Below are 12,500 nucleotides of genomic sequence, written 5' to 3' on the forward strand. Positions count from 1 at the left end.
GAAGCCAGGCGGGCGCGCGCGCACACACAAATACAAAAACAGTGTGCCATCCGGGTGGGTGCGTGTGCGGATGCTGGCTGGCTGGCTGGCTGGCTGGCTGCCTGGCTGCCTGGCTGGATGGCGGTGGGTGGCTTGGTGTGCTTTTAGGGACTCAACTGGCCCAATGACGGCTTTGAGAGCAAGCCATGCCGGACCCCTCTTCTTCCCTCTCCCATCCACCACATGACTGGACTGCCCTTCACCCCGGGCCGACTCTGGGGAGAGTCCCTCCTGCTTCTCCTTGGTAGCCTGGGATCTTGCTTAGTTAGCCTTGCGGGACGGGACGGGGGGTTGTAGGGAGGGAGGGACGGCGTGGCAGAGATTTCTCTACCTCATGATGGCGAGACGACCACCTACACGTAGATACCCACCACTGGCTGCCTGTGCTGTGGGCGGGGTCCCAAGCCCTTGGGCCAGCTTCTGCTGGAACGGAGAGAGGGACGTCTTTTCAGACCTACCTAGAGCGGCCTGGACTTCAGTGCCACTGCCACTGCCGCTGTCGTGCCACCATGCCCACCAAACCCAGAGTCTGCAAAGAGCGCTCTAGTGTCTGGGAAACCCCTCGATCTAGGTGCACATTGAATCGAAGGTGATGGAAATCATGTGTGTGGAGTTTAGCACGTGCGCCTACAAGGCTCTCATGACCGTGGTGCGGAGCATGCTACTTTTCCTACAAGTTTCCCTTAGGTTAGAAAACACTGGAAATGACATCTCTCCCCCCCCCCCCCCCACCACCACCACTCTCCATCGTTGTCTGTCCGGACACATTGTCTATCCTGACATGGTGTCGGTAAATTCCACTCACTCACTCACTCCCGGAATACAGATCATTCGAATTTACATTCGTGATTTCACCATTTATTTATTTATTTATTTATTTTCTCCTCAATTCTCTCTCTGAGCTTTGGCTCAATATCTTGTCAAAATGCCATGTAAACACCTCTGGATGGGGCTCCGAGGCATATGGGTTTAGTTGTTGCTGTTGAGGTTCTGCGCACGTTTTGTCAGAAACGCTTAGTTCTCTCTCTCTCTCTCTCTCTCTCTCTCTCTCTCTCTCTCTCTCTCACACACACACACACACACACAGGTTTGAGGCCAAAGCTGTTGAAAAACCTGTTTGTATCCTAAACAGAGTTGTGTAGCGCTGAGAACCAGGATTCCATACTTTCTGTTCACCAACTTCTGAGTTCTCTAAGGCCTGCATTTGGGGGGAAAAGTTCTGAACTGACTGGTGAAGTGGTGGAAGATTCCTCTCTCTCTCTCTCTCTCTCTCTCTCTCTCTCTTTCCATTTTTTTTTTAAACAAAGAAAAACTGGCAATGTTGTCACGGTGCTGGTGGAACCGCGGTTTCCACATTTTTGGCTCACTCGCTCGCTCTCTAGCTCTCACCATCCTGTGTCATCTATGTCTGCTTATTGGAAGGACACAGCGACAAAGAGAAAAGGGAACGAACTTGTGGGTGGAAGAATCTCTTCAAAGAGCTCGCTGTTTTGCTCGTCCTTGCCCCTCTCTCTTCCTCTCTCCTCTCTCTTCCTCTCTCTTCTTTCCTCCCATCTCCTCTGACACACCCGCTCCCCCCTTCCCCGCTCCAAACAAACTTGCTCACAAATCTCTCTCTCTCTCTCTTCCTCTCTCTCTCTCCCATGATTGACTTGCAAATGAATAAATACAAGAGTCTTAAAATGTGGTGTTCACATTAAAGGAAAATGTAACTAGTTTTCTGCCCACTTCAATGTTCCACACTGTTGGGGTGGTGGTGGTGGTGGTGGTGGTGGTGGTGGTGGTGGTGGAAATCTTATTTTGCCTTCAGTGGAGTGGAGAGAGAGAAAAAAAAAGAAGGCATTCAACACCAGGTTGTTGAAATCCACTAAATATTCCTAAGGGTGCAGTAATTGGGCAACCAGGTGGCAACATTTGGTCGCTACACCGCAACCCTGAGTGCGATTGTGCTGAGTCAGGTGAGAGAAAACAAACACTTAAAGCATGTATTTGATTTACTTGGAAGCCAGCCTGCTGAGTGATGGCTTGGTGGTGGTTGAGCGGGGGGGGGGGGGGGGGGGGAGAGGAGGAAAGGGGCATGGGGGGGGGACTTTGACAAATCTTCGCACACGTGGGTGGCACAACATGAATTCTTCTTTAAGGAGTCCCGAACAACCCAACTTTTTCCTTTTTCCTTTGCTCTCTCTACTTTCTCTGACCCCTTTGATCCCTGCACTAGGATGCTGTCAAGTAAAAAGCAGTCCTCTCCTATCAGTGGGTGCTGGCTAATGAACCACTGTGAGGGAAGCGAAACACATCGGAAAGTGGCTTGGTGATGGAATACGCTGGGGTGCACCAGTGACACCCAAGAGGAGAAAAGCCAAGCCAAAACAAAAAGTGCCTCCCTGCCTGATACCAACCTCCCCTCCCCCACAAGCCCCAGGGAAGGAAGGAGGGAGAGAAGCTGTGTTTCACTGATGGTGGGTGGGTCTTGTGTGTACGTCTTGCAAGTCACCTCCCCAATCCACATCTCCTTTCCCAGGCCAGAGCTAGAGCCAGAGCCAGGGTCCAGGGTCCAGGGACATGTAAGGAGAAGCATGGGGCAGGCAGGGCACCCGCACCCCGCCTCCTCGTCAGAATGAGCCTCTGTGTGTGTGTGTGGGGGGGTGTGCCCCAAGAAAGCAGCAGCCTTCGTTTCGGAAGCCACTGGCTTGAGGGACGCAACCTCTCATTCAATTCCAAGAGGCCTCATTCATTGCCTTCATTGAAATGCAAATGGTTGGTTCAAAGTCCCGTTGTCTGCCAAAGGCTTCACTTTCTCTCCGCTCCACCCAGAGCCATACCTGCCCTCAGGCGTTTGTCAGTGAAAGGATCTGCCTCTCCGACTGGGGCAAAGGTCAGCCACAGTCGGTCACTCCCCTTCGCTCGCTCTGGAAGTGCAAAGTGGGATCTGGCCGCTGCTTTCTGACTCGCATGGGGCAGACCATGAGTGGTTCTCAGGAACGGCTCCCTTCTGATGTGGCCTTTCCATCGGCATTATTGATTCACTCTTCCATCCATCACCTTAACTATGTGAACGCGTGTTATTAACCTGTGCGTGTACTTCTGTCACTCAAACAAGCAGAACTGCTCAACATCAAGCATCCCTCCCTCTCAATAGAACGATCTAGCTGAACCGATTACTCAAAACACAGAGAGGAACCCCTTACCTGTCCTTGTGCAGGTGCGCGGGGCGGGGGTGGAGGGGCGGTGGGAGGGGTTGCAGGAATATACTAGGCCTGTGCCCCGTGCCAGGCCCGGTTCTCTGCTTGGATCGGCGTTGGACCGAGCGACCAGGACACAGCAGTCCAGAGCCTTACTTACATCTCACAGTCGGTGCCTGTTCAGAAAAAACAATTCCTCCATCCATCCATCCATCCATCCATCCATCCATTTTATTTTTATTGAAACTCAGATATATATATAGAGAGAAGGAGAGACAGAAAGAAATATCTCCTGCCCGCTGGCTGGTTCACTCCCCAAGTGGCCACCATGCTTCATAAAACTCATTTCTTATCCAGTTATAATTTCATTAAAATATCTCATGTTTCCCAATTGGATAAAAAACAAATGGTATCTAAAAGTCTGCATACGAACCAGCGTCGCAGCCCTATGATTTTATCCAAATGAAAATGCATATGAGAGAGTTATTTGCACCCTTACAGCTATCACAGCTCAATTCACAATAGCCAGATACGGGATCAACACAGATACCCATCAGCGGGTGACAGAATAAAGAAAATGTGGCACACAAACACTATAGAATACTACCCATTCATAAAAATTAATGAAATTGTAAAACCTGATATACCTTTTTTTAAAAATTATTTTTTAATAATCTTACTTGGTTGATTAGGGAACAGAGTGTCAAGGGCTACAGGGTGAAAGTGGGAAATACCATTGTTTCCACATCAATATCATTTTACCCTGTATCTGGGGTCAGGGGAAAAAAAAAAAAAAAAAAAAAAAGGGAAAAGCCCCACCCAACCTCCCACCCATCCCAGATCCCCAACGGGAGGCACGCTCTGAGGCTCCTGCTCATACAGTTCTGATAGTTCATCAGTTCTGGACTGCTGCCAATGTCTCAGTTCCAATCGCAATGAACCCTATTCAGAATCCACTGGCTGACAGTCTCTTCATGGTTGGGGTTCTAAGATCAGCAGTTCAGTTGGAGGGATCTCTCTCCAAAGAAACTTCATCTGAGATGATCACAGGCCTGATTTCTGCGCGAGTCTGCTAGTACACAGTCCAACACCGTCCGTCACACCGATCGGCTTATGATCATGCTGGTCGTTGGGATTGCCGGGTTCGTTCTGTTTCCAGGCCTGTCTTCCTCGTGAACCGACGGGTGTCGTAGTCCGGTTCGATCCTGCCCGCTTCATATTCGGTCCTCACGCAGACCGGTTGGAGCTGCAGCCTAGTCGGGAAGTAGTTGTCCAGCAGGGGAGCCCACATTCCCCTGTCAGCTTTGCCTCCTCCCCCTGACTATCACATGTGCTGTTTGGGCGCTGCAACCACATCTGGTACGGCTCACCTCACCTTGGCATTCCTTATTGTGTACTAGTATGTGTCGCAACCGAACCTGGCTCGACCCACACTCTGTTCTGGCGCTCGGACTCACCAGCGGGTGATGTGAACAGGTTCAGCCTGGTCTTGCCCCCAATCCATGCCATGTGTATACCAGTGGGATAATTTCCATAGCCTGTTCTGGGCTGTTTCCTATTTGTGCTGCTTGCGCTTACCTGCAGGGACTGTGTCCTGCCAGAGGAGTTGCCCAGGCTCCTCCATCAGAAACTCTCCCAGTGCCAGGTTTCACGCATACCAGTGGGTCCATGAGCCAGCCCTGTTCAGTCCACCTCCTGTCCTAGCAGGAACAGTGGTGTTTCCTGACTGTTCTTCAACCCAATCTGGTTCTTATTGTTGGACGGTGAAGGATCCTGAGGTGGAGCCGGCAGCCACACGCCAGTCAGGAGGACCCTGTGCGCGCGTGCGCGTGTCTGTGTGTGTGAGTGTGTGTGTGTGTGTGTGGTTGGGAGGGGTGTGTGTGTGTGTGTGTGTGTGTGTGGTTGGGAGGGGTGTTGCTGAGAGAAGGAGAGACAGAAAGAAATATCTCCTGCCCGCTGGCTGGTTCCCTCCCCAAGTGGTCGGGGCTGAGCAGAACCAAAACCAGGAGCCGGGAGCTTCTTCCCGGTCGGTCTCCGCCACACAGGCGGCTGCCGATACCGAAGGCTTTGTGCCATCCTCGACCGCTTTTCCAGGCCACAGGCAGGGAGCTGGACGGAAGTGGGGCAGCTGGGACTCGAACCGGCACCCGTATGGGATCTCGGCACGTACAGGCCGAGAAATGGAGCCACTAGGCAACCGCACACGCCTGGCCCAAGCAACAACTCTTGCCTTCCCCTCGTCTTCTTGTCTGGTCCGGGGAGATGCACGCTGTCGACATCTCTGGCCCAGGCCTTGTATGTTTGGCACATACGGCCTGATGATCTATGGGTAGCTTGCTGTTTTAGTTCAGGCAGGCCTTAACGTGCTCTCCGACGGGAGCTACGGCCTAGCTGACAGGAGGAGTGCCTGCCTGCCTGCCTGCCTGCCTGCCTGCCTGCCTGCCTGGCGTTCCCCTAGCAGGCTGGCGGGCTCCCAGCCCCAGATCTTGGGACCGTCTGGGGGCTAATGCGGTCCGGCCGGCCTGCCTGATGTAATTTTTTCACCCAGGCAGTCCCGGCGCTTTGCTGACAGCTGGGTGTTGTGGCCTAATCCGGCTGGCCCGCCCGCCCGCCCGCCCGCCCGCAACGCACCCACCCACCCGCCCAGCCATTTTGGCTCTCTTTTTGCCTGACTGGGTGCAGCGCCCTAACTTGATTCCGGTTCTCACGCTCCCTCTCCACCACCCCCACCGCACCACCCCCGGTTCTTGCGTGCGCCAGTGGGTGCTGTGGCACAATCTGAGATGGCCCACCACCAGTCCCAGCTATCGCCATTGGGCTGGGGTACGGCAACCTAGCCTGGCCTGGTCCATCCCCAGCCCTCCTGCGAACTGTGGGGTGCTAGCCAGTTCACAGTTCAATCCAGCCTGGCTTGCGCCCCAACCCGGCCTGGCTAATTATATGTGTGTTTTGGAAGGCAGCTCTTCTCTGCGTTCACATCTATCTTTCTTTTCTTTAGGATTTAGTCACTAGGCTAACATGCCGGCCGGACCCAACCAACCAACTAACCAACCAACCAACCCCTTGTCTTTGATGGACCGTGGGTGGGTGGGTGGGTGGGGTGTGGAGGCGGAAGAGTTGGAGGGTCAGCTCACCATCTCTTATTCTGCGGAACTGAAGGGAAAGGGTGCTCTGAGGGAGAGACTGGGGCACCTGTGCCTGAGTTGTGGGTGTTGTGTGCGGTCGGCTCTGCGGACAAGTCAAGGGGACTTGAGGACGGCAGAGCAGGAGGACATATGGGCTGGCCTGTGCCCTTCCTGCCCGAGGATTTCTCTGGTGGATTGGGAATGAAAGGCCACTATGCCGACGTGAAGGCCTCACAGGTGGCCTTACCTGACACCTACTTCTCCCTCCATGTTCTGGATCCTGGCCAGGAACCACTCAGCGTGCAACCACTTCTGCTCACAAATTGGAAAGAGAAAGCTGTGTGATGCCCCCTCCTGGGATAGAGAGAGAGAGAGAGAGAGAGAGAGAGGTGAAGAGGCCCAATCCCAGCCTGGCTGCTCCCTTTCTCCTTTTCCTCATCTGGACCTTACCTGCAAATGGGGAACAGAGAAGACTGAATTGTTGTCACATTCTCACTAACTCAATTTCAATCTCTCTCTCTCTCTCTCTCTCTCTCTCTCTCTCTCTCTCTCTCTCTCTCTCTCTCCCCCTCTTTTCCTCTCTCTCCTTTCACATCCCTAACCTGTTTCCATGGCACATCCTTTCTGTCCCTGAGGAACTTCTTGGGTCTTGCAAGAGCTCACAGGAAGGACAGGCAGACGCAAGGGCGCTGCAGAATAGCTTCACTGGCTTTTCCTCCACTTTCATGTCCCTGTGGCTCCACTTCTGATCTAGCTCCCTGTTTGTGCCCTGGGAAAACAGCGGAGGGTGGTCCAAGTGTACGGGACCCTGCACCTGTGTGGGAGGCCTGGAAGAAACTCCCAGCGCCTGGATTCGGATCGGATCCAGTCAGCTCCGGCCGTGGTTGTGGCCATTTGGGGAGTGCACCGGCGGATGGAAATCTTTCTGTCCGTCTGTCTCTCCTTCTCTCTGCAAATCTGCCTCCCCAATGAAAATAAGTCAACCTCAAGGCCAAATAAATAAATAAAAATAAAACTAGAGAACAGAAAGTGAAAGCAAGACAGTGGGGGATACTGGCATTGTGGCACCGCACACACGCTCAACAGCCTGTCAGCAGACACACTGGCCTTGCCGTATGGGAACACCGATTTCATCTTGTTCCTGGCTCCTGGCTTCGGCCTAGCTTGGCCTCAGCTGCTGTGACACAGGAGGGAGAGAGCCCTTCCACACTTTGTGACAATACCGCCTAGGGAGGGACATCCAGGAGAGACAAGGGTGGAGGAAAGGTCTCTTGGCACATATTGTGGGAACGGACTTGGGGTGAGGCGCTGACTGGGTTGTAGCTGTGTGTGTATAGGGAAATCTTTGCTGTACCAATGTGGTTGGGGACATTGAGATGGACTGAACCGGGTTTCTGATTTTTGTGAGACAGTCTTTCTCTCTTTCTCTCTCTCTCTCTCTCTCTCTCTCTCTCTCTCTCTCTCTTTCTCTCTCATTACTGGATGAGGTTCCCCGGGAGAGCTGGGCTTGGAAAAACGTGGCCCAAGGGATGAATCTGGAACTGACCCCTGGGCTCGAGACTCAGTGTTGTCGTTGTGATCTCTTGTCTTTGCTCTTCCTGCTCCCCCATCCTTCATCTTCCCCGTCCCATCGCAACCCCAACTGACTCCAAACCAGAAACCCCAGCGTGTTTCAAGAATCCACTCGTGCTGTCTGCGCGCCATCTAGTGGCCACAGTATCGGATCGGACAAGAGGCGAAAGCCAAGATGGCGCTGACGGCAGAAGCCAAGATGGCGCCCGCGTCTGAACAAGTCTCGCGTCTCGCGAGGCCTCGGGGTGGTGGTCGGCGTGGAGTTTGGGGGGGTCGAGGAAGGAGGAGGGAGGGAGGGAGGGAGGGAGGGAGAGAGTCGGTCTGGCGCAGGCGCAGTAAGCACAGTCGGGCTTCTGGCTTGCTGGCTGAGCAGTGGCGGCGGTGCCGGCGGTGGGGGGAGGGGGGAGGGGGGAGGGGGCCGCGGCGGCAGAAACCGTCCTTCCGCCGGGCCGGGACTGCACTGTGCGCGCCTCTCTAGGTGCTCCTGCCACGTCCAGGCGGGGGGATCTGTTACCTTCCCAGGGATGTTGCCTTAGTTCTTTCTTCTTGGATCTCTCCATTCCTTTTAGGCTCTGTTTCTCTCTCTCTCTCTCTCTCTTTCTCTGTTTTGCTCGCCGATTCCCGCTTTCCTCTCTTTCTTTCTTTCGCTTTCTCCTTTTCACTGTCTCCTCTCCTTCTCCCACTCCCCTACATCTCCTAGAATTTCACTTGTGACTCCCACCTTTATTTGACAGTCTTCATCCTTACATTCTCTGCCTTCCCCTAGGTTGTTCTTGAGTTGTTTTTTCTCGTTCAATCTTTATAGGCCTTTCTCTCGCGTCCTCATTCTGGATTTATTTTCTTCCCTCATCGGTGTGTGTCTGGCCGTTGTACCTGCGTGTGTGTGTGTGTGTGTGTGTGTGTGTGTGTGTGTGTTCTCCCCTAATGTTTCCATTGCTTCCCTTTATGTTGTCTTTCTCTTTTCTTAGTTTTTGTCTTTCTTCTTCTTCTTCTTCTTTTTTTTTTGTATTCTTACCTTTGCCTTCCTTTCAGTTCTCATTCTCTCCTCCCCCCAGCCCCCCCCCCCCCCGTTTCTCTCTCCCTTTTCTCTCTCTCAATGTCGGTGTTTTCATTTTATTTTCTGTCTGCCTTCTTCCTTTACCTTTGGCTTCCTTGGTCCTTCTTAACTTGTTTCTCTCTTCTCTTTCAATCTATATATGTTTTTCTCTCGCGTCCTCATGCTGGATTTATTGTCTTGCCTCATCTGTTTTACTCGTGTGTGTTCTGTTTTTTTTTTTTTTCCCCCCAAAAAATTTTGTTCTACTGTGTCCATTGCTTCCCTTTATGTTGTCTTTCTCCTTTCCTAGTTTTTGGTCTTCCTGGTTTTTTTTTTTTTTTTTTCTTTCTTTCTTAGTTTTGCCTTCCTTTCAGTTCTCATTCTCTCCCCCCCCCCCCCCGTTTCTCTCTCCCTTTTCTCTCTCAATGTCGGTGTTTTCATTTTATTTTCTGTCTGCCGTTTTCCTTTACCTGTGTGTGACCAAGTCTATCCACCCTTCCCCCAAGACTGTACTGATAGGTCAGATGTATCCTGTCACAGTAGATGCGTGGTCACTCACTACTACAACTCGATTCTCCCCAAGCCACGCGACCTGGTGTTCCATGCATCAACACCGAATGTTAACATTTCACCAGTGACGGTCACGACACAGTTTGGTTCTAAATGAGAGGCAAGGCAAAGCAACCGACCTGGCGGCCGGGACCAGCCAGCACCCCCTGCGAGGGGAGGGAGGGAGGGAGGCAGTGACACACATTTCCCTGCCTATCTCGGCTTCATTGCCTGGCTGCGTGCATCCAGCGTGCTGTCCCTTTGTCCCTTGGTGCTGGCTGTCTGACTCCACCTGGTGGCAGCCGTGCTGTAGCTGTAGAGCATTCTGGAGCCGGCAAGGGCGAGCAAGTGGGTGGAGAGCCCGGGACAGGATGTGACAAAGTCCCCAAGCTGCAGGCGGGAGAGTCCCAGCCCTGCTGGGACCTTGGTGGCTCGTGTGCTGTTCGGAGATTGAGCCTGGAGGCTTGCAAGTGAGCAGGCAGGCAGCTGCGGGGGTGGGTAGGTGTCTGCTCGCTCCCGATTGTAACCGGGCTGGAGTACCGCTAGAGTGCATGGGGTCGACCAGCACACCCTTTTATCACTGCCACCGTGCACTAGGGGACTCGATCGGGGCCGTCGGCGGGGCTGCGAGGCCACGGCCACCGGCCCGACACTTGTCGCCTGCACTAGGGGACCCGGCCGGGACCGTTGGTGGGGCTTGAGGCCACGGCCGCCGGCCCAGACGCTTGTCGCCTGCACAAGGGGACCCGGTCGGGGCCGTCGGCGGGGCTGCGAGGCCACGGCCGCCGGCCCGACACTTGTCACCCGCACCCTAGGGGACCTGGTCGGGGCCGTTGGCGGGGCTGCGAGGCCACGGCCACCGGCCCGACACTTGTCGCCTGCACTAGGGGACCCGGCCGGGGCCGTTGGCGGGGCTGAGGCCCTGGGCCGCCGGCCCGACACTTGTCACCCGCACCCTAGGGGGACCTGGTCGGGGCCGTTGGCGGGGCTGCGAGGCCACGGCCACCGGCCCGACACTTGTCGCCTGCACTAGGGGACCCGGCCGGGGCCGTTGGCGGGGCTGAGGCCCTGGGCCGCCGGCCCGACACTTGTCACCCGCACCCTAGGGGGACCTGGTCGGGGCCGTTGGTGGGGCTGTAGAGTTGTTTGCTTTTCTCTAACTCCTGGGGTCGACCAGGTGGCCACAGGAGCATGCCCTGTGGGCGATGGCTGTGTTTTTGGGGACTTGTGACCCGGGCCCCCATCTGAGGGGCGGCTGTGTCCCATAGGTTGTCCCTGTTGTCCCCTGGAAGGGCATTTCTACACCTGCAGTTGTCATTTTGGATCTGCAGGTAGGTGCTGACACGCTGTCTCCTGGTGACTGTCACCGGAAGAGCTGGGCCCCTGGGTTCGCGTCTGGGGCGGTAGGGGGGAGCGCGATGGGCTGCCGGCGGCCTGGCGCTGGACTGCGTTCCCCCTGCCCATCCGGTGCCGAGCTCCCTGCCTGGGTTCGTGCGGGAGCTTGGTGTGCGATCCTGGTTTAGCCCTGCGACGGTGCCACCATCTCCGGCTTAGAATTTGCCCCGAGAGCGGCAGAGGTGAGGCTGGGCGCTGGGTCCTATACCCGTGTCCGTCTTCTGCCGCAGGTGGCCCGCTGCGTAGTGGTGGCTGACAGAACCCCCTCAGAACTGAGTCTCAGTGGTCGTCGGCCTTATGCCGCGTGTGCGTGTCAGGCGTTCCTCCGCTGGGGTTGGCCACCGCTGCTGAAGAGGCAAGGGGCTGGCGAGGCTGCCGACGGACCCCCCCCTGGCAGCTGTCCTCGCTGGGCGTGACCCCCTGTGCCTCGCGTGATGTCATAATCCTAGACCGAGACTTGACCGATGTGGTGATGTGGCGCTCTCCTGGGCCGGGCCTAAGCCGCTTACAGACGAGGGACGGCCATTCATGGCGAATGCTGCCGAGCTGCTCGTTCTGTCTTGCGGGCTCCTGGTTCCTCTTTCCCCTGCCTCGGCGTGGTGGGAGAGGCCAGGGGTGCGGAATCCGGCTCGATCTCCGCTCCCTCTGCCTTGTGCCGCCTGAAGGTGCTGGCGTTGGGGGTCCAGGCGGGGGTCCTCGGACGTGGCGGACACCCTTCGCCCTCTGCCGTGTCGGTGTGTCATGGTGTGTGGGCGGGCCCCGTCCCGCGGTGGTGGTGCGGGGCTTGTCTGGCAGAGTCTGACCCTGCTCAGCTCTCTGCGGTGCTCCTGGAGCGGTCCAGGTCGTTTGCCTCTCAGGCGCCTGGAACCGAGTGGTGCCGTCGCTCCTTCACTGCCCCGGTGTGCTCTCTCCCGGGTGTGCCGTCGCAGCCTCGCTGGCGTGTGCTGCTTGGTGCGTGGGAGTCCCTGGGGGGTCGAGGCGGTAAGGAAGAGGCAGCGTGGGTGCAGCGCAGGCCCGTCGCCGCCGCTGCTGCTGCCGCCTGTGGCCTTGCTTGGCCGCTGGTGTCCCCTGCGCGTCTGTGGGGGCAGGTGGCTTCCTTTCCTCTACCGCAGACCCCTCCGCCCGGCTTCGGGCTCGCCCCGCGGGTTGGGTGTTGCTCCCTCGAAGGGCCCTCTCGGCCTGGTGAGAGGTGCGCTCGGGGTTGGTGGGGTGCGGCCCACCTTCGGTGAGAAAAGCCTTCTCTAGCGATCCGACAGGGACGTGCCTTACGTGATGGGGTGCCGTATCCCCCGCTTGTCGCCGTTCCTTCCCTCCTGGTGTGTGTCGGTAGCCACGCTGCTGACGACGCGGATGGCTCGGGTTCGTTGTGCGTTAGGTGGCGATGGTCGCTCGTTCCCTCCGCCCTCCCCTCGGGGAGTGTGTGGGGGTTACGCGTGGGCTCTTCTGGCCCCCTTCCGCTGGGGGCCGGACGCTGCCTCTCGCACCTCTACCTCGCCGTGGCCCGTGCCTCCCCCCTCTGGGTCGGGGGAGGGTCCCGCTGGGCCGGGCCGGGTGTGTCCCGGTGCCTACTGTGGGCCTGACGGAGGGGCTCCTGTGGTCGCT

The sequence above is a fragment of the Ochotona princeps genome, unplaced genomic scaffold (assembly GCF_030435755.1).
Source record: "Ochotona princeps isolate mOchPri1 unplaced genomic scaffold, mOchPri1.hap1 HAP1_SCAFFOLD_142, whole genome shotgun sequence".
Classification (NCBI taxonomy): domain Eukaryota; kingdom Metazoa; phylum Chordata; class Mammalia; order Lagomorpha; family Ochotonidae; genus Ochotona; species Ochotona princeps.